Genomic DNA, 19,962 nt, shown 5'->3' on the forward strand with positions numbered 1-19,962 from the left:
TCTGTTCAGTTTAAATAGTGTCGCTGTAGATGAAGTGACCCCAACTAAGCAAGCCAGAGGCGACAGCGGCAAGGAACCGAAACTCCATTGGTGACAGAATGGAGAAAAAAACCTTGGGAGAAACCAGGCTCAGTTGGGGTCAGTTCTCCTCTGACCAGACGAAACCAGTAGTTCAATTCCAGGCTGCAGCAAAGTCAGATTGTGCAGAAGAATCATCTGTTTCCTGTGGTCTTGTCCTGGTGGTCCTCTGAGACAAGGTCTTTACAGGGGATCTGTATCTGGGGCTCTAGTTGTCCTGGTCTCAGCTGTCTTTCTGGGCAGTAGAGGTCCTTTCTAGGTGCTGATCCACCATCTGGTCTGGATACGTACTGGATCCGGGTGACTGCAGTGACCCTCTGATCTGGATACAGACTGGATCTGGTGGCTACGGTGACCTCGGAACAAGAGAGAAACAGACTAATATTAGCGTAGATGCCATTCTTCTAATGATGTAGCAAGTACATCGGGTGTTATGTGAAGTGTTTCCGGTTCCGGTTTACCTAATTAATGCAGACTAAAAATCCTTTAACGGATTTGGATATTAAAAGCATATTAGTATGTTATGTGTATGCCAGGTTAAAGAGATGGGTCTTTAATCTAGATTTAAACTGCAAGAGTGTGTCTGCCTCCCGAACAATGTTAGGTAGGTTATTCCAGAGTTTAGGAGCCAAATAGGAAAAGGATCTGCCGCCCGCAGTTGATTTTGATATTCTAGGTATTATCAAATTGCCTGAGTTTTGAGAACGTAGCGGACGTAGAGGAGTATAATGTTAAAGGAGCTCATTCAAATACTGTGGTGCTAAACCATTCAGGGCTTTATAAGTAATAAGCAATATTTTAAAATCTATACGATGTTTGATAGGGAGCCAGTGCAGTGTGGACAGGACCAGGCTAATATGGTCATACTTCCTGGTTCTATTAAGAACTCTTGCTGCTGCATTTTGGACTAGCTGTAGTTTGTTTACTAAGCATTCAGAATAACCACCCAATAAAGCATTACAATAGTCTAACCTTGAAGTCATAAATGCATGGATTAACATTTCTGCATTTGACATTGAGAGCATAGGCCGTAATTTAGATATATTTTTGAGATGGAAAAATGCAGTTTTACAAATGCTAGAAACGTGGCTTTCTAAGGAAAGATTGCGATCAAGTAGCACACCTAGGTTCCTAACTGATGACGAAGACTTGACAGAGCAACCATCAAGTCTTAGACAGTGTTCTAGGTTATTACAAGCAGAGTTTTTAGGCCCTATAATTAACACCTCTGTTTTTTCTGAATTTAGCAGTAAGAAATTACTCGTCATCCAATTTTTTGCATTCCATTAGTTTTTCAAATTGGTGTGTTTCACCGGGCTGCGAGGAAATATAGAGCTGAGTATCATCAGCATAACAGTGAAAGCTAACACCATGTTTCCTGATGATATCTCCCAAGGGTAACATATAAAGCGTGAAGAGTAGCGGCCCTAGTACTGAGACTTGAGGTACTCCATACTGCACTTGTGATTGACATGATACATCTTCATTCACTGCTACGAACTGATGGTGGTCATATAAGTACGATTTAAACCATGCTAATGCACTTCCACTGATGCCAACAAAGTGTTCAAGTCTATGCAAAAGAATGCTGTGGTCAATTGTGTCAAACGCAGCACTAAGATCCAATAAAACTAATAGAGAGATACACCCACAATCAGATGATAAGAGCAGATCATTTGTCACTCTAAGGAGAGCAGTCTCAGTACTATGATACGGTCTAAATCCTGACTGGAAATCCTCACATATACCATTTTTCTCTAAGATAAAAGCACTTGTTTGTGGAAAGCAGATAACTTAGCTGGAATTGTATATATATTATAATTACACAACAAAACAAAACTAAGACCACTAATATTTGAAAAAGCATAGTGAGGGATAAAATTCCAAACAGAAGTGGGGCTTTTTAAGTGATGCTTAATCCAATTAATCTTAAAGGTATGGTTCATTGTGGTGAAATCTAGAAAATTAAGGCCACCATTCTCATATGAGTTCATAATTACAGTCTTTTTTACATAGTGTGTGCGATTTTTCCATAAGAAATCAAATAGCATTTTATCAATATTTTTACTAGTAAGGTTATCAAGATCCAAAGATAAGGATGCATATGTTAGTCGGGCTATGCCTTCAGCTTTCGTAAGAAGAACTCTTCCCTTTAAGGAGAGATCTCTTTGAAGCCAGAAATTAATTTTTTTTTTGGTTTTGTCTATTATGGGGTTGAAATTCAAAGAACATCTTTTCAGCTGGTCTTTAACAATAATGACACCCAAGTATGTAACACTCTCCTTGACAGGAATGTTACTAATACTTGTTAAAACACAGTCTTTAACAGCCATTAGCTCACACTTACTGACATCGAGATAGAGACCAGAGGCATAAGTACATTTTTTAATAACATTAATTGCAATTGGAATTTGATCACTATTTAAAAAAAAGGGTTGTATCATCGGCTAACTGGCTTATATCTCTATTTGCAATTGAAATACCTTTAAAATACTTTTTCTAACTGTCACAGTGTGTCTGGTCTGTGTATCACTGGGTGTCCACTAGAGGTCTCACTTCCCCTTATCGTCACTGTTCATTGTTTTCAGCTGTTTTCACTTACATCGTTTGCACTTGTCTTTAAATAACTGGGTTGTTTCTGTCCTTGTTACGGAGTCCTTGTCTAATGTCTATGCGTTCTACAGGTCCGTCAACTCTTGGCCTTGTCTTGTCTTGTCTTGTCTTGCCTTGCCTTGCCTTGCCTTGCCTTGCCTTGCCTTGCCCTGTGTCCAAATCTTGTTTATGTTTTGTGTTGGATATTCTGGTTTTGACCCTGCCTGGACTGTTAACCCCTTCGGATTTGCCCTATAATAAACTGCTTACCTGCAATTGGATCTCTCCCTGTTTTCTGTGTCGCCTCACGTGACAGAAGGACTCCGTCCACAACGAGATCCAGCGGTATGCCGGTTCACGCTTCTTCCCTAGTCATCGAGCAGGAGAGAGGCGATCTTTGAGGGGACCCGCCTGGTCGTGTTTCGCGGGACCAGGGGAGGTCGTCGAGGAGGAGGTGGGCGAGAGGAAGCACAGCACAAGATGGCCGCCGCCCCAGCGCCGCTGCGGTGCATAACCACCAACCCCGCACCACGAGGCCAGATGGAAACCAGCCTCACCCCACAGGGCAAGATGGCTTCCAGCTCAGCACCAACGCCCGAGATGGCCGCTGACACCCTTCTCGACTACTTCGAGATGCTATCAAGGATCCTAGAAGTTCCCAAGACGGTTCACGTCATGGCTGCTAAGCCAGTGCCTCAGCACAGGATGGCCGCCAGCCCAGCGCCACAGCACAAGATGGCTGCCAGCCCAGCCCCACAGCACAAGATGGCCGCCAGCTTAGAGCCACAGCACAAGATGGCCACCAGCCCAGTGCCACAGCACAAGATGGCCGACTCAACGCCTGAGTCGCCAGTCCAGGTGCCACCGACTCGCCGTCATAGAGGACAGAGGACGAGGAGACGGGCGCCTACCGTTCCTCAAGGCCTGGAGAACGTTCCCGAGCGGACCGCTGCCGTCCTCGAGGCGGTGCCCGATGCTGTTCCAGAGGTCGAGGTGGTGCCCGATGCTTTTCTGGAGGCCGAGACGGTGACAGATGCTATTCCGAAGGCCGGAGTGGTCCTTGATGCCGAGGCAGTGCCCAATGCTGTTCCAGAGGTCGAGGCGGTGGCCGATGCCATTCCAGAGACCGAGGTGGTGCCCGACGCCGAGGCGGTGCCCGATGCTGTTCTGGAGGTCGAGGTGGTGCCCGATGCCGAGGCGGTGTACGAGGTCGTTCCCGAGCGGGCCGCTGCCGTCCAAGGAGGACATTCCCGAGCGGACCGCTGCCGTCCCCGAGGCGGTGCCCGAGGTGGTGCCCGATGCTGTTCTGGAGGCCGAGGCGGTGACCGATGCTGTTCTGGAGGCCGAGGCGGTGACCGATGCTGTTCTGGAGGCCGAGGCGGTGACCGATGCTGTTCCGGAGGCCGAGGCGGTGACCGATGCTGCTCCCGAGGCCATTACCGAGGTGGTGCCTGAGGCCATTCCCGATGCGGTGTCCGAGGTCGCTCCCGATGCCTTGACCGAGGCGGTGCCCGAGACCGTTCCAGAGACAGTGCCCGAAGCCAAGGCACCTCGGGTCTTCACAGACAGTCCAGAGTCTAGTCAGATTCCCGCGGACTCTCCGGAGTCGGGTCAGGTTCCGGTGGACTCTCCGGAGTCGGGTCAGGTTCCGGTGGACTCTCCGGAGTCGAGTCAGGTTCCGGTGGACTCTCCGGAGTCGAGTCAGGTTCCGGTGGACTCTCCGTAGTCGAGTCATGTTCCCGTGGACTCTCAGGAGTCGAGTCAGGTTTCGGTGGACTCTCCGGAGTCGAGTCTGATTCCGGTGGACTCTCTGGAGTCGAGTCAGGTTCCCGTGGACTCTCAGGAGTCTAGTCAGGTTCCCGTGGACTCTCAGGAGTCGAGTCAGGTTCCGGTGGACTCTCCGGAGTCGAGTCATGTCCCGGTGGACTCTCAGGAGTCGAGTCATGTTCCAGTGGACTCTCAGGAGTCGAGTCATGTTCCGGTGGACTCTCAGGAGTCGAGTCAGGTTCCGGTGGACTCTCAGGAGTCGAGTCGGGTTCCGGCGGACCCTCTGAAGTCGAGTCGAGTCGGGTGCCAGTGGACCCTCTAGAGTCGAGTCAGGTGTTTGTGGACCTTCCAGAGCCAGGGCCAGTCACCGATTACTCTCCAGAGCCAAGTCAAGTCACTGGGTGGTCTGCTGCTCCATTCTGGGGGACTCCTGTCTCAACCACGGGGGCGTGTTGGTCATCTGCTCCACCCTGGGGGACTCCAACGTTGACCACGAGGACGTGGTGGTCATCTGCTCCGCCCTGGGGGACTTTGACGTTGACCACGAGGACGTGGTGGTCGTCCGCTCTGCCCTGGGGGACTCTGGCGGTGACCACGTGGACGTGGTGGTCTCCCGCTCCGCCCTGGAGGCCTCTGGCCTTGACCACAAGGCTGTGGTGGTCTTCCGCTCCGCCCTGGAGGGCTCTGGCTTTGACCACAAGGCCGTGGTGGTCTTCCGCTCTGCCCTGGAGGGCTCTGACTTTGACCACAAGGCCGTGGTGGTCTTCCGCTCCACCCTGGAGGGCTCTGGCCTTGACCACACGGCTGTGGTGGTCCTCTGCTCCGCCCTGGTGGACGCCTCAACATGCCCTTTATGGACTTCTGTTTTGTGTATTTGAGTTCTGTTATGTTTCTGTCTGTTCCCCTTAGTTTGTCTGGCCCTCCATCCCTCCCCCTGAACCTCCTCCGGTCCTCCTCCCTCCTGGTCCTTTTTGTTCTGTTTGGTGTGTCTGAGGAGCATCTGGTAGCTGCTCCTTAGAGGGGGGGTTATGTCACAGTGTGTCTGGTCTGTGTATCACTGGGTGTCCACTAGAGGTCTCACTTCCCCTTATCGTCACTGTTCATTGTTTTCAGCTGTTTTCACTTACATCGTTTGCACTTGTCTTTAAATACCTGGGTTGTTTCTGTCCTTGTTACGGAGTCCTTGTCTAATGTCTATGCGTTCTACAGGTCCGTCAACTCTTGCCCTTGTCTTGCCTTGCCTTGCTCTGTGTCCACGTCTTGTTTATGTTTTGTGTTGGATATTCTGGTTTTGACCCTGCCTGGACTGTTAACCCCTTCGGATTTGCCCTATAATATACTGCTTACCTGCAATTGGATCTCTCCCTGTTTTCTGTATCGCCTCACTTGACACTAACATGCATAGATAATAGCTGAGTTACAAGCAGGAAAAGATACGGAGAAATAGGACAACCCTGTCTAATACCTCTTTTTAAATCATATCTAGATGTAGTTCCATGTTTGAGTTTGATTGAGCAATTAGCATTATAATACAGGGTTTCAACAGCTGCACAAAAAAACTCACCAAACCCAAAAACCTTTAAAGAAGAAAATAAAAAAGAAGCTCCACAGTATCAAATGCTTTGCGAAAATCTAAGAATAAAATAACCCTAACCCTAACCCTAACTATTTTCATCAATCAAATAAGAATAATCTAATGTATCTAAAACCAACCTTACATAATTCGAAATGTGCCTGTTTTTCATAAAACCTGACTGAGTTTCATCTATAATACATTCTAATACATATTTGATTCTTTTTGCAAATATAGAAGCAATTCATTTATAATAATTATCCAAAAGACTAATTGGCCGCCAATTATCAATTATAGTCAAATCTTTTTTATGTTTAGGAATAAGGGTAATTAACCCCTGAGTCATGGTAGATGGGAGGCTGGACTTAAATAAACTTTCACAAAAAACTGAAAGAAGAAAAGGGGTTAGTTGCTCAGCAAATAACTTGTAAAATTCTAAGGTTAGACCATCAGTTCCAGGAGACTTATTATTTTTTAAATTATGAATTGAATTGATTATTTCTTCTAAACTAATAGGTTGGTCACACACAGGCTTATCTAAATTATTTATTTTTTTATTCACTTCCACTGAATTTAAGAAGTCATTTGAGGCTTTAGCATCATACTGTGACGCATGTAGATTACAGTAAAAGGTGGAGCAATACTCTGAAATCTCTTTAGGGTCCTTGGATATTTTATCATTAATTTTTAATTGATGAATAGTATTTAACATTGCATGATTATTTTCTAATCTAAAGAAGTAGGAGGTATTCTGTTCACCTTCCTCCAGCCATCTTTTCCTAGACCTTATAAAGGCTCCTTTTTTTATAGATGTTGTCTAGTTTGCTTTGTAATTCTTCCATATTTCTTTATCTACATTGAGTTATTAGACCCTTTGTTTAGGAGTGAGGTAATTCCCATTCCTGTTCTTTATTAACTTTAGCAAGATGACTGCCAACATGTCTTAAATATTTTCAAGCCTCAAATTTAAAGAGTTCCCAACTAGTGCAATATATTTTTTCTGTATTAGCCTTTTTGTCTCCAGATATCTGTTAAGTCACATTTCTCCATAAAGGTTTTTAATAACAAGTTACATGGAGTGTTCTTTGGTGGCATACAATCTAGCAAATTATCTGAAGCAATGTTAAAGTCTCCTCCAATACAAATTATATCAGATGGATATTTGTTTAGCCATAAGGCAATTTTGTTCAAAAAGAGCCCACCTCAAAAAGAGCTCTGTTTTCATTTGAAGTGTTGTAACCATACACATTAATCAAAAAAATGAAAATGTTATTAGTGCAAAGAACCAAAAAAATAAAAATGCCCGCAAGGGTCACAGTAATAATGTAGAACATCACCAGCAAACTTATTTTTTAGTGTTAAAACACCTGCCGAACATTCAGATCCATGAGAAAACCATGCATCTTTTCCCCACTGTGATTTCCAGAAGTTACAGTCATTAACAGTTGAGTGAGACTCTTGGAAGAAACAGAAGTCGGTATTGTATTTTTTCCCAAAAAGAAAAAGAGTTTTACGCTTCACAGATTCTCTCAAACCCCTGGCATTTAGAGAGATAACAGAAATAGAAATAATGAACAAGTCAATGAACAGAGAAAGTTAAAGCAAGTGCAAAAAGAGAACAACAAGTAGTAAGTATAAACCTGAGAAACGTAGCTCAGCTGAACATACTGAGAGAAAATCCTTCCGTCAAGACATGACAACTGGTTGCCGAAAAAAGTAACATTTGTTAAGAAAAACACAAGCCGTAATAATACAGACGCATCTTCCGTAGATGTGATAGTAGCTGGTAATCGAAAACTTCTATAAAAATTGTAAAGTTTGTCGACGATAAACTGGTCCGCTAAAGGGTGTTATGAACGTAAAATAAAGTCTGAGTCTTCTTATTTTTTATTTATTTTTCAGCAGACGCAGCAGGCAAACGGATCTCAGTACCATTTATGAGGGCGTGTGCACCGACGTAGTAGGCAGCTTTTCCAGCTGCGCGTGCTTCTTCTACCATAGGCCACAACTTCTTCCGTCTTTCTCTGTCCAGTGGAGTAAGGTCTTCCATAAACCGCATCACATTGTCCTCAAGATAAACCAAAGACTTCGCTGCCTTCCATATAGCATCCCTGATAATGCGTGAGGTAAACTGTACTATGACAGCACGAGAGACAGACTTGTTGCCAATTTCATTTTGCTTTTTCCCCAATCTGTGAACTGAGTCTATAGCAAAGGAGAGTTTGCCCTTCCCTTCAGGATATGTTTGTTCACATATGCGAATGACTTCATCCCTGATGTTCTCCTTCTCCTTTTCTGGAACCCCTCGCAGCCGAAGATTCCAGCGCCTCGAATATCTCTCCATGTCTAAACGAGTTTCACACGTCTCAATTCGCTGCTCGCCGAGTTGCAACCAAGAAGCTAGGTGGTCAACCTTCACTTTCATATCTTTGACTTCAGCAGAGACAAAGTCCACAGTCTTTTTCAAGCCCTCAATTTTCATAGCATTATTACTCACCAACTTTTCAAGAGAATCAGAGCGCTCGTTGATCAGTGATGAAATGGATGATAGCATCGCGACCACAACTTCCAAACTCTCCATTTTTCCTTTCTTAGAAACAGGCTTAGTTGGCGTGTCGGGAAGATGAGTTAAGCAAAGAGTTAAGAAATCATATTCGCCCGTTCTTTACATTTTCCAGCACTTTTTGGCATAATAATTCCACAGTTACATCATTAATAAAACACACAATGGATGTGTGAGGTAACCAGTTGAAAGTAGACGGTTTACATGAGTTATAATAGTTTTTTGTCAGCAGAGCTACTAATAGTTATCTTAACATGCCGCCATCCTGGATCGACACCCAGCCTATCAACACTTGCGAGACGGTTGAAGCGGGTCCACTGGGCAGGGGAGTTGCCAACTTGGCGACTTTGTCGATAGATTTAGCAACTTTTTTTTTTTCCAAAAAAAGCGACTAGGGACAAATCTAGCGAATTTTTGGACAATCATTATTTTGTCTCTGAGACTCTCTGGTGCTGCCACACAAGCGCGAAGTCTCTCTTTCCCAGCGCGAGCCTCTATCTCTGTATCTGCTGTTCAACGAGCGCAGAGAGGAACAACCCTTTAAGTTAAAAAATAAAAAAGATATTTTGTTGCTTCTAACTCTATTTTACAAGCAAGTATAGCCGACATCAGTCACAGCACAACCACTGATTTATCGTATTTGTATTTGATTTCATTAGACAATGTCGTGAATAGGATTTTAGTGCAGATTCATTTTTGAGAGCTGGTTATGTAGTCGTAATGGACCGCGTTTCAGTAATTATAATATTCATTCCACTGTCTGATAACAGAAACATTAAAATATAGTAATAAAAACATTTTATTCCGAATTTGGCTGAATTAAAATGCAGTATGTAAGCATAGGGAGGCAATACAATACGATGAACAGCACATAAAGTCATCTAGCTCCATTTAGTAAAAAGAAATGGACACAAGGACCCCATTGGATTCAACGGAGACAAGTGAAGTCAATTAGAAGCACGCACTTCCTGGGGGTCGATTAGGGTTGCCACCTTCAATACAGAAATATAAGGGATGCCTGGGGGAACAACCCTCTGAGCCACTATAGCCACGTTTCCACTGGCGAGCTTAAACCGGGCGTGCCAGGGCCAGTCGCGTTTCCACTGTCACTTCCGGGGCTTGATCGTGCCTTGCCGGGGCTTCCTCGGGGCCAACGGCCAGGGTTTTTTGGCCCGATGAAAACCTTGGGCCAAAGCAGGCCAGCTGGGGCTAGAGGAGGGGTTATGCACAAAGGCGGAGTTTCTCCGTGTCTGGAGAACTCATCAGCACGGATCATTTCAGAAAGATAACAGCATTAACACCGGCATTAAAGACTTTTTAAAATAAGTTGAGCTCAAAACTTACTCTTAGTTAGCAGCAAGTTTTTGAAATAACTTGATCCAATGTGAATTATAATCACTAAACAAGGCAGAAATATTTATGAGCGATGTAAAAGACTATGCACGCTAAACATTAACGTTACCATAGTAAACATGGTAAATATGACCGCTTGGATAAATCAGATGGCAGTTTCTTATTCTCTATCACAATTGTGTATAATGTAAGGTCCAGACACTCGGCCCAAGGAAGGTATCCGGTGCTGGATGAAGGTTTCCTGCGTGTTCTGTCTTTCAGCGCGTAGAGTTATTCATTTTAGGTTAAACTCAAATCTGACTCCATTTTATTATTTAATCTGACTCCATTTTAGTATGACCTCGAATTTAGGTTGAAATGCAAATTGGTTGTATGCCTTTTTAATTAATATTCTTCTGACATTTGATTATTCTAGTTAACTCTATTTTTATATTAACTCATTCATTCGGGTACTCATGTTGCTAACAAGGATACAATGTAATCTACTAGTCAATAATTACAGAGTAAGACAGAATAGAATCAAAATGTAACAATTTATTTACAGTCAGGTAGATATGTATTTTGCCAATTACATATCCAATTGAAACACATCAAATCATATCAATACAAAACATCAAATTCTCAAAGATGAATCTAAAATTAAAATATGCACACCTGACCTTAGAAAATACATAGTATGAAGTGAAGAGACACACAACACACTACGGGCTTTCTGGCTACAGAAATCGCCCTGATCCTCTTGCTGCAATCATTTAAATACCTCCGACCAAGACAAACATCCCCCGAGATGAAGACAGAAACTAACAATTGGAATTTGCATTACCTCAGGTCCCAAGCCTGGGTGGTTTTACAACTCAATGGGAACAGGGGGTAATTTACATGGAGGGCCCTAGGAAAGGACACTCCCATCACAGTAATCAAGATATCTCCTGACTCTTCAGATCTGTATTATCTTCTAATCTACTTTTGTGAGAGTGAGACCATTGTACCAGTTGCACTGAGACATTTCCAATGATACTAAACATGAGTGTTAGTTCACTTGCATTGACATTTTCATGTAATCATTTTGAGCAGACTGAGTAGAAGGAAGAATGGGTGAAGGGATTTAAAATGAAACAAATGGCCAGAAGGGGAGGAGGTCTCCTGCTCCTCCACTCTGTGGGGTGTCTCGAAGATGCCTGTGTATGTTTGTATTGTCTGTTTCTCATGAGATCAAAGTATCTCAGGTTCTTTCGTCCTTACAATAATAATAGTAAAATTTTATCGGTCGTCTCGTTTCGTGAGTTTAGCTCCACGTTGCATATCATCAAAATATAATAATGATATTTGTTCTGGAGCTTTTATAAAAATAGAGAGTCTGTGCTGCGGATCATTTCAGAAAGATAACAGCTATAACACCAGCATTAAACACTTTTTTAAATAAGTCAAGCTCAAAACTCACTTTCATTCAGCAGCAAGTCTTTGAAATAACTTGATCCAATGTGGATTATAAATCACCATACAAGGCAGAAATATTTATAACCGATGCAAAACACTATGCACGCTGGGCATTAACATTACCATAGTAAACATGGTAAATATGACCGCTTGAGGAAATCAGATGTCAGCTTCTTATTCTCTATCACAATCGTGTATTTATTTAGTAATGTATATTATCTGTCACAAGCCTCGTCTCGAGAGTTTAGCTCACGTCATAAAAATAATATAATAATGTTTTTGTTTGGGAGCTTTTATAAATATAGATATTATCATTCATTCTTAATGTGGCGGCTACTGTCAACAGACTCGACTGAATAAGCAGGCTATTTTCATAAGCGTTAAAAATAAATAAATACAATAGAAATAAGTGTATTTATGTGTGATTAATTTTGAGTCCTGATAAATTAAATCAATATGATCAATGTATCACTTATTCTACATCCATGCTTTTGAATCTGAATATATAACAAAGCATGCAAACAAACGGCCGCTTTCATGTTCCTGTGTGATCGGTCATGTTCCGGTGATTTACTTCTTAGTTTTCTGATAACTTCTCTTTATTGGTGAAATGATGAGGTTGCATGACGTTGTTCTGAGAGGTGTGTAAAGGACGTTTTAGTGACGTGCAGCAGAGCTTCAGGCCCTGACTGTGGAAACCCTGCGCTATTCTGGCCTCGGTGCTACTGGCCCGAGACTATGAGCCCCGCGCGGCCCGCTTTAAGCCCTGGCTCGCACTGGCCCGACAGTGGAAATGCGGCTATATGACCACATTTCCGATGACGTGCCAGTGGTGGTAAATCACAAATTAAAACATGTTTTCAAAAAAATATTAACTGCTAATGAACTTTAGTAATTGTATAAGGTGGTATGAACACAGATTTTGGATACAATATTTGTCATTGTTTGCAGACAGTAACACCATCCAAACAGTGAAACCACATAATAAATAACCGATCTACAAACATTTCTAAATACACCATTTTTTTTATTATTATTGGTAAGTTAATCTATTTTATATAGTCTATTGTTAATTCTACAGTAGCCTATTGAAAATGTAATCATTTAAATTAGTTGAGGTGTTTATTTGCTTCACTTAGGCACTATCTTCTTATTATTAAAACTATCTATCTTATCTCTTATTAAGATAATGATTATGTGTCTGACTGTACACCTTAACCATAATTAACAAAATGCGAACACTTTAAAATAAGTTTCATTAGTTAACTACATTAATTAACATTAACTAATAATGAACTGCCCTTATACAGCAATTGTTCATCTTTGTTCATGTTAATTTCCACATTTAATATTACTTTATTAAAATCTTGTTAATATTAGTTAATGCACTGAACTAACATGAACAAACAATGAACAGCTTTTTTTCTATTAACTAACATTAACAAAGATTAATAGATACTGTAAGAAATGTATTACTTACTCATTGTTAGTTCATTTTAGTTAATACACTAATGTTTAAAGGTCCCCTTCTTCGTGATCCCATGTTTTAAACTTTAGTTAGTGTGTAATGTTCTTGTTAGAGTATAAATAATATCTGTAAAATTCTAAAGCTCAAAGTTCAATGTCAAGCGAGATATTTTATTTAACAGAATTTGCCTACAAAAAATGACCTGTTTGGACTACATCCCTCTAGTTCCTGCAGTAATGACGTAACTAAAACCGTTTTTTGACTAACCTCCGCCCACATGAATTCACAAAAAGGGGGGCGTGGTCTTGTTGTGCTCCGATGGAGAAGAAGAAGAGTTGTGTTTGTGTTTGTCACCATGTCTTTGTTTGGGCTTCCCAGGGACACTGTACTTGGAGATTAATGGTTAAAATTTATGTTTAACTCGGTTCTTGAAAATTATAATCCACATGTAAACTATGTGCAGCACATTTTGCTGAGGACAGCTTCCTCAATCTTAATCAGTTTAATGTCGGATTCGCACAAATATTATTCTTGAAAGATGGAGCAGTTCCCTCTTTGTCTGGAGAAGGTGTTGTTTATGGATCCAACCGGTAAGTGTATTTTATTATTTAAGTTGGTGCAAAAAAACGAATGCGATTTTCATGCGCATATCGTCAGTAAAAACGTTCCTGTGATTATAAGTACATCTCCAGCACATGCTTCTGCCCACTTGCTTCTCAAAACTAAACTAAAGCCCAATCACGTTTCCTGGAGGGAAGCACGCGCTAAGCTGCTGTCGAATACAACACAGGAACCGCTGGCACAATCAGAACTCGTTACGTGTTATATTGCACACTGTAAACACAATCAAAGCTTAAAAAAGTGCAAAAAACGGTACCTTTAATAAATGAACCTTATTGTAAAGTGTATGAATGTTGTTCTCCCATGTTGTGCTGTCGCACATCTGACAAGCCACTGTGCGCAACAGAGAACACTCGCCGACAATGGTATCTGGAGCAGCCTCTGCCATTCTTTCAAATCGACTCTCTGCCAAGAGACCCGCCCTCCTCTGACTCTGATTGGCTGTGAACCTGAAACAAACCAACCAATCCATCGATGGCAGCGAGTCAACCCAATCAGGGGCAGAGTAGGATGAGTCTTCACAGAATGCGGGATGATCTGCATGAGATGCTGCATTGAAGACAACTCCGAAAATATTGATTCAAAATGGGACGCACTATTTCATTTTCAAATGTGGGACGATTCCGTATTTTAACGGATGGGTGGCAACCCTATGGTCGATTGTACTGCGCAGAGTCAAAGTTAGCTTGATGATGTCACGTGAGCAACCTATCTGCCATTGTAAATCTTCTAATCGCTGTGCCAAGAGAAATCTGAATCACAAACCGAATCTTACAGACGTTGTTAAATTATTTTGTCCCGTTGATAGCCTCATAGATAGTAAAAGATTGCCTGCGAGCTTCTCCTCCTGTCCATACGGGAATTTCTCTACTGTGCGACAGAGAGTCGCAGGTTTTGACGCAATCGTTAGCCTATTTTTACAAAAACTGCTCTAGGGGGCCACATGTAAGATACAAGGTAATGGAGCCTTTTATACAATTTGGTGGTTCTTTGGAAATAATCAATGGACAAATGGAGTCTTTAAATGTCTCAAATGTAAAGTAATTCGCTGTCAAAATGACGCCAAAATGAAAGGAAGTCAACGGAATGCTAACAGCAGGTGGGGGTCCGCTAGCCTATGGCAGTGCCCAGGGGTGCTTCAATAAAATATGAAACCCTGCACCCCTGGTTTAGCTACTTTCCACTTAAAAGAAGTTGGCAACACTGCAGTGGAGCTGTGTGTCGAAACCATGGTCGAAACAAAGGAAGGCAGCATATTCAGAATATTACTGAAGCGGCAATAAACATCACAATCTGATTATCTGTTTCTATGATGACAAGCAGAGTAAGTGTCCCAGTCACACCACTGAGAATGGCCGAAGTTACACATATGCTGTTTCACTCAATTGAGGCTAAAGCAAAGGTTTTTTGATTACTCACTCACTCTTGAGCATCTGCTGCGAGTGATTTCAATCTTAAGTCAATGTAAAGGTCCTGCGGCGGGAATGATATTGTATAAAGCAGTGGCGGCTGGCCAACTGAGGGTGCTAGTGCGCCGCCTTCCCTGAAACACACACGCAAAATTATAATCATATAAATTATTTAAATGTATATTTGCATGATGTAATATATTAGAAAATCATCTGTGGAAAATATATTTTTTCACAATCACCATATGTCCTCTCTGTGTGCAGCACTCAATTTCAGCTGAGGGGCAATCGAGAAATCGCCCAAAGGAGGCGGGTCTTAGAATTTAGTCAAATGCCTATTCAATATAAAAATATATTCAAGATGTGACATAAAATTTAGCCAATCAGCGTCCTCATTTCTTATCTGCAATGGGCAATTTTTTTGTCACCCCCAAACTGCTCAAATTAGGGCTTGGCCAGTATTGGCGCGATTTTCAATTAATGTTATGTGACAATGGCGGACTCAGGTGTAATTAGTTCCAGACACGAAAACTCTGTAAAATCTCTACTCCAATGACCGTTTGAGAAGAGAACTTTGGCAGAAAAACTGAAGGTAAAAGAACTGGGTCCAGTTCAACCTGACCTCTTAATCAGACAGCAGACAACCGAAAAGGGGAAGACGTACAAGCAAAGCTACTCTTCACATTGGTACACCAAAAAGGCCTGGCTATGTGGGTGCGTTTCTGCTAATGCCTTATTTTGCTTTCCGTGCTGGCTGTTTAAAACAACTGGGGCAGATACAGCATGGACAGTTACGGGAGTGAGAGATATGAAGCACCTTTCTGAAAAAATAAGAAAACATGAGAACACCAGGGCACACATGGATAATTCTGTCAAACTAGCCATTTTGGAAAGAGTGAACATTGCTACTCAGTTAGACGATGGCCACAGGATTGCGATAAGAAAACACAATGCGGAGGTGGATACAAATCTGTATATTTTATCCAAGATAATTGATTGTGTTAAGTTTTGTGGGGCTTTTGAGTTGGCCTTGCGTGGGCACGACGAAACTGACTCGTCAGACAACCCTGGTATTTTAAGGGGTTTAGTGGATTTTGTTGCCTCACTAGACAATGTACTAGAGGAGCACCTTAAGACAGAAAACGTTTTTAATGGCACATCTAAAAAGATACAAAAGGAACTGTTGGACTCGATGCTATCAGTAATTAAGGATTACATTCTAGAGGAAGTAACTGCAGCTGATTTTATTGCCATTCAAGCTGACGAGACGACTGACGTCTCCACCTGCTGTCAGCTGGTGCTTCTGCTACATTACATGGATTCTAATAATAATATCCAGGAGTGTGTTACAGGCTAAGTACCATACTACCAAATGGGGAAAAAACAAAGTAATTGCCCAAACTTATGAAGGGGCTACTGTAATGAGAGGGTGCACCGGCGGACTGCAGCGAAAGATAATAGATGTGTACAAAAATGCTAACTACATTCACTGTTATGCGCATTAACTGAACCTCATCATACAGCAGGTGACATCACACATCCCCAGAATTGAAAAAAAAAAAAAAAAGTCTGACCTTGGTGGATTTTCTGCCTTCTTTTCCAGGTCACATAAGTGAATCGCCGTGCTTGACCAAGTGGTTACGCACAGACTTCCCAGAGCCTCTACAACACGTTGGAGCTTTCAAAGTCGTGCTGTAAACACTGTCTACGGACACAAGGATGACCTTTTAAAATGTTTTCAGATCATCAGAGACTCAGGGAACTTTGATAACTGTCATGATTCTGCCTTCATGTCCTGACTTTTCTCTAGTCTTGAGGCAGGATCATGACAGACCCGTGTTTTGTGTAAAAGTGTGTTGTGTTGTCTCGTCCCCTTGCCCCGCCCCCTTGCCCCGCCCCCTTGCCCCGCCCTCTTGTTATCCTAGTTTTGTCGTGATTGCCTTACCTGTGCCACCTGTTGTGTCTTAATTAGTTCTCCTATTTATATCCCCTAGTGTGCTCTGTCTTTTGTTGGTTCATTGTTTCTATATATGTTTCTAAGTAGATGTGTTCCTTCATGTTAGCTTGTGAGATTGTATCCTTGTAACCCCTTGAAGAAGTCTTTGTATTGCCCGTGAGTGTTTGTTTGTAGTTAGTGTTCTAGTGTTTAGAGTTTGTTTATCGTGTCTACCCAGTCCTGTTAAGTTATTTAGTCTCTGCCCTAGTCGTTATTTTCCCCCTCGTGGGTTTTGTTTTCCCCTTTTGTGTATAATAAATCCTGTGTTTTGTGCATTCCTGTCTGCATTTGAGTTCATCCCTACCCTCCTCATGACAATAACTCAACTGTCAGAGAGGCAGGGGGTTTTGTGATGAAGACGAGGCTTTCTGTTTTTCCTTGCATTGTTTCACAAGATAATGCCAAATGTAGACATGCTATTCAACCAGCTGCAGAAGAGGAACATCGACCCTGTCTACATTAAAGCAGCTGTCCAGGGATTCACAAACAACATGCAAGCAATCAGGTAAATGCCCTTGTTTACTATTGTCATTATTATATGTTATTATAATTCTAAAGAAAATGAAATAGTGTAATTATAGCTATATTGTAAATAATTGTGTGTGTATAGAAGCAACCCATGCCATAATCTTGCTTCTGTGTGTAAGTGGATATAACATCTTTTAGTGACCAATAAAAGGAACTAATATCAGTACAGTAGCATAAAAATAGCCACTGTATTACAATGTTAGGCACTAGTTTGACCAAATAGCAGTCAGTCAAACTTAACCAGTATACTTTTTAATTGAATTAAAAAAAGAGGTACTGTTTAGAAGGAAATAATTACATCACTAACTTTTTAAGACTAGTCTAAGAAAACCATGTAGCTGGCCACCGTTATAAAACCGATGGGCCAAGTCTACATAACCGTAGCAAAAAAGTGCTGATCAGTCAAAAGTAGCATGATGTTTCTGTCATCCACACAAATGGGAAAAATAAGTACTGTATTTTCTGGACCATAAGTCGCACTTTTTTTTTTTCATAGTTTGACTGATCCTGCGACTTATAGTCAGATGTGATTTATTTATCAAAATGATTTGACATGAAGCAAGAGAAATTACCCAAGAGAAAAATTACCATCTCCAGCCGCGAGAGGGCGCTCTATGCTGCACTGTGCTCCTGTAGTCTACACTGAAAGCCTAGAGCGCCCTGTCGCAGCAGTAGGCTGTAATGTTTTCTCATGGTTCTTGGTTCTAAATAAATGTAACTTATAGTCCAGTGCGACTTTGTTTTTTTCCTCGTCATGACGTATTTTGGACTGATGCGACTTAAAAAATACGGTACATAATATACATACTTGTAGCAGAAAATGGGTTGTTTTATTGATTGAAATGCTACTGTAGACCTTGTTTTGTTTAGAAAACCAATAGCAAAATCAGAAGTAAACGCTGTAAAACACAACGATGAATGTTATATTCACGCAGAATAACTTTTGATTAAAAATGTTTTTACAGGTATGTGATACAATCCTGATTCATACCAAGGTTCTCCTTTACCCAGCACCTCGTCAGTGCAACATTGCTGCATGGAGAATTGTTTCCACAACACAGTGTGACGTTTCCTGAATCAGCACTTGAAACAACAGTGGAGGAATACCCCATGCTGAACAAGGCCAAGCTCAAAATAGAACTGTCTAGGGTTAAAATAGTTTAGGGTTTACAGTGGTGCCGTGCCTCTGTACTAGTTTTTCATTGAGAACAATCTTCAAAGTACTTTCACCGAGACTGTCAGTCTTCTCAAGATCATAATCCCAAGCCTATGACAACAGCAGAGTCAGAGAGGTGCTTTTCTACTTCGAATAGGATCAAGACTTTAAAGAAATACAATGACCCAGGATCGCCTTCATGCTTTGGCAATGCTTTCGATTGAGAAGAAACTCGTCAGAGACATTCCTGACTTCAATAAAAAAGTAATTGAGAAATTTGTCAATCAGAAGGAGAGGAGAGCAAAATTCCTGTACTAATAAGTAAAAAGAAAAATGCAGGGTTTTTTTTACCACATTGATTTTCTTGTACATGGTTATCCTCAGAGTCATGGAAGTATACAGAATTTAACTGCGACTTGTAAATTAACTGTTCAGAGATGCTTTAACGAATAAACATGTGACCAGATGTTCTTAAACTGTGTCTGCATTTCAATAAATCATATTGCAGTGCTTGCTGAAATTGTTTGCTGTGCCAGTGTGCCACAACCCCACTTAAGAAAATTTTCAGCAGCCGCCACTGGTATAAAGTGCTGTAAAAAATAAAGGTAACATGACAGGAGCCACAATAAACCATTATTAATGTTATCCTTTTACTTTATTTTTTAATTCCATTGTTTTTCCCCCTCAAGATCTCCCTTTTTTATTTAATCCATCAGAGCACTGATCACCTGCAAGATTAATGATCATCATCTGAATAACCTCTTGCATGTAACCTTTTTACAGGGCATAAATCAATATTTAGTGCAAAAATAAGGAATAATATATTGTTATTTTATAAAATAAAATAATCATTAAACTATAGTGTCAAATAAAAATAAAGAAAATAAGAAAAATCTAACTACTCAACTACAAGCAACAGCATAATTAAATACAACAGAGTAAATATACAAATAAAATAAATAGTGATTTTCAGTTTTTTAGGTAGGTCTAACAGATTTAGGTACAGAAATTAAATAAAGTAATAAAATGCAAAACAGAATTGCATATTTGACTGTATAAATTAAAGATTAATCTTTACATTACATTTACATTTAATCATTTAGCAGACGATTTTATCCAAAGCGACTTACAAAATGAGAACAATAGAAGCAGTCAGGTCAGCCTACAGCACATTGAACAAGAGTGAATGGTGTTCATTGAGTAGGGGTGGAAGAGTGGTCCTGTTGCTATGTCCCCCAAACCTTCAAACTGACTGTTATTAAGCCTCTCATCAAAAAACACCAATTTAACCTCAAAGAGCTAGTTAATTATAGACCAATCTCGAATCTCCCTTTTTTGTCCAAGATAACAGAAAAGGTGGAATCCTCACAATTATATTCCTTCTTGGAGAAAAACGGTATATGTGAGGATTTCGAGTCAGG

The sequence above is a fragment of the Carassius gibelio genome, chromosome B5 (assembly GCF_023724105.1).
Source record: "Carassius gibelio isolate Cgi1373 ecotype wild population from Czech Republic chromosome B5, carGib1.2-hapl.c, whole genome shotgun sequence".
Lineage (NCBI taxonomy): Eukaryota > Metazoa > Chordata > Actinopteri > Cypriniformes > Cyprinidae > Carassius > Carassius gibelio.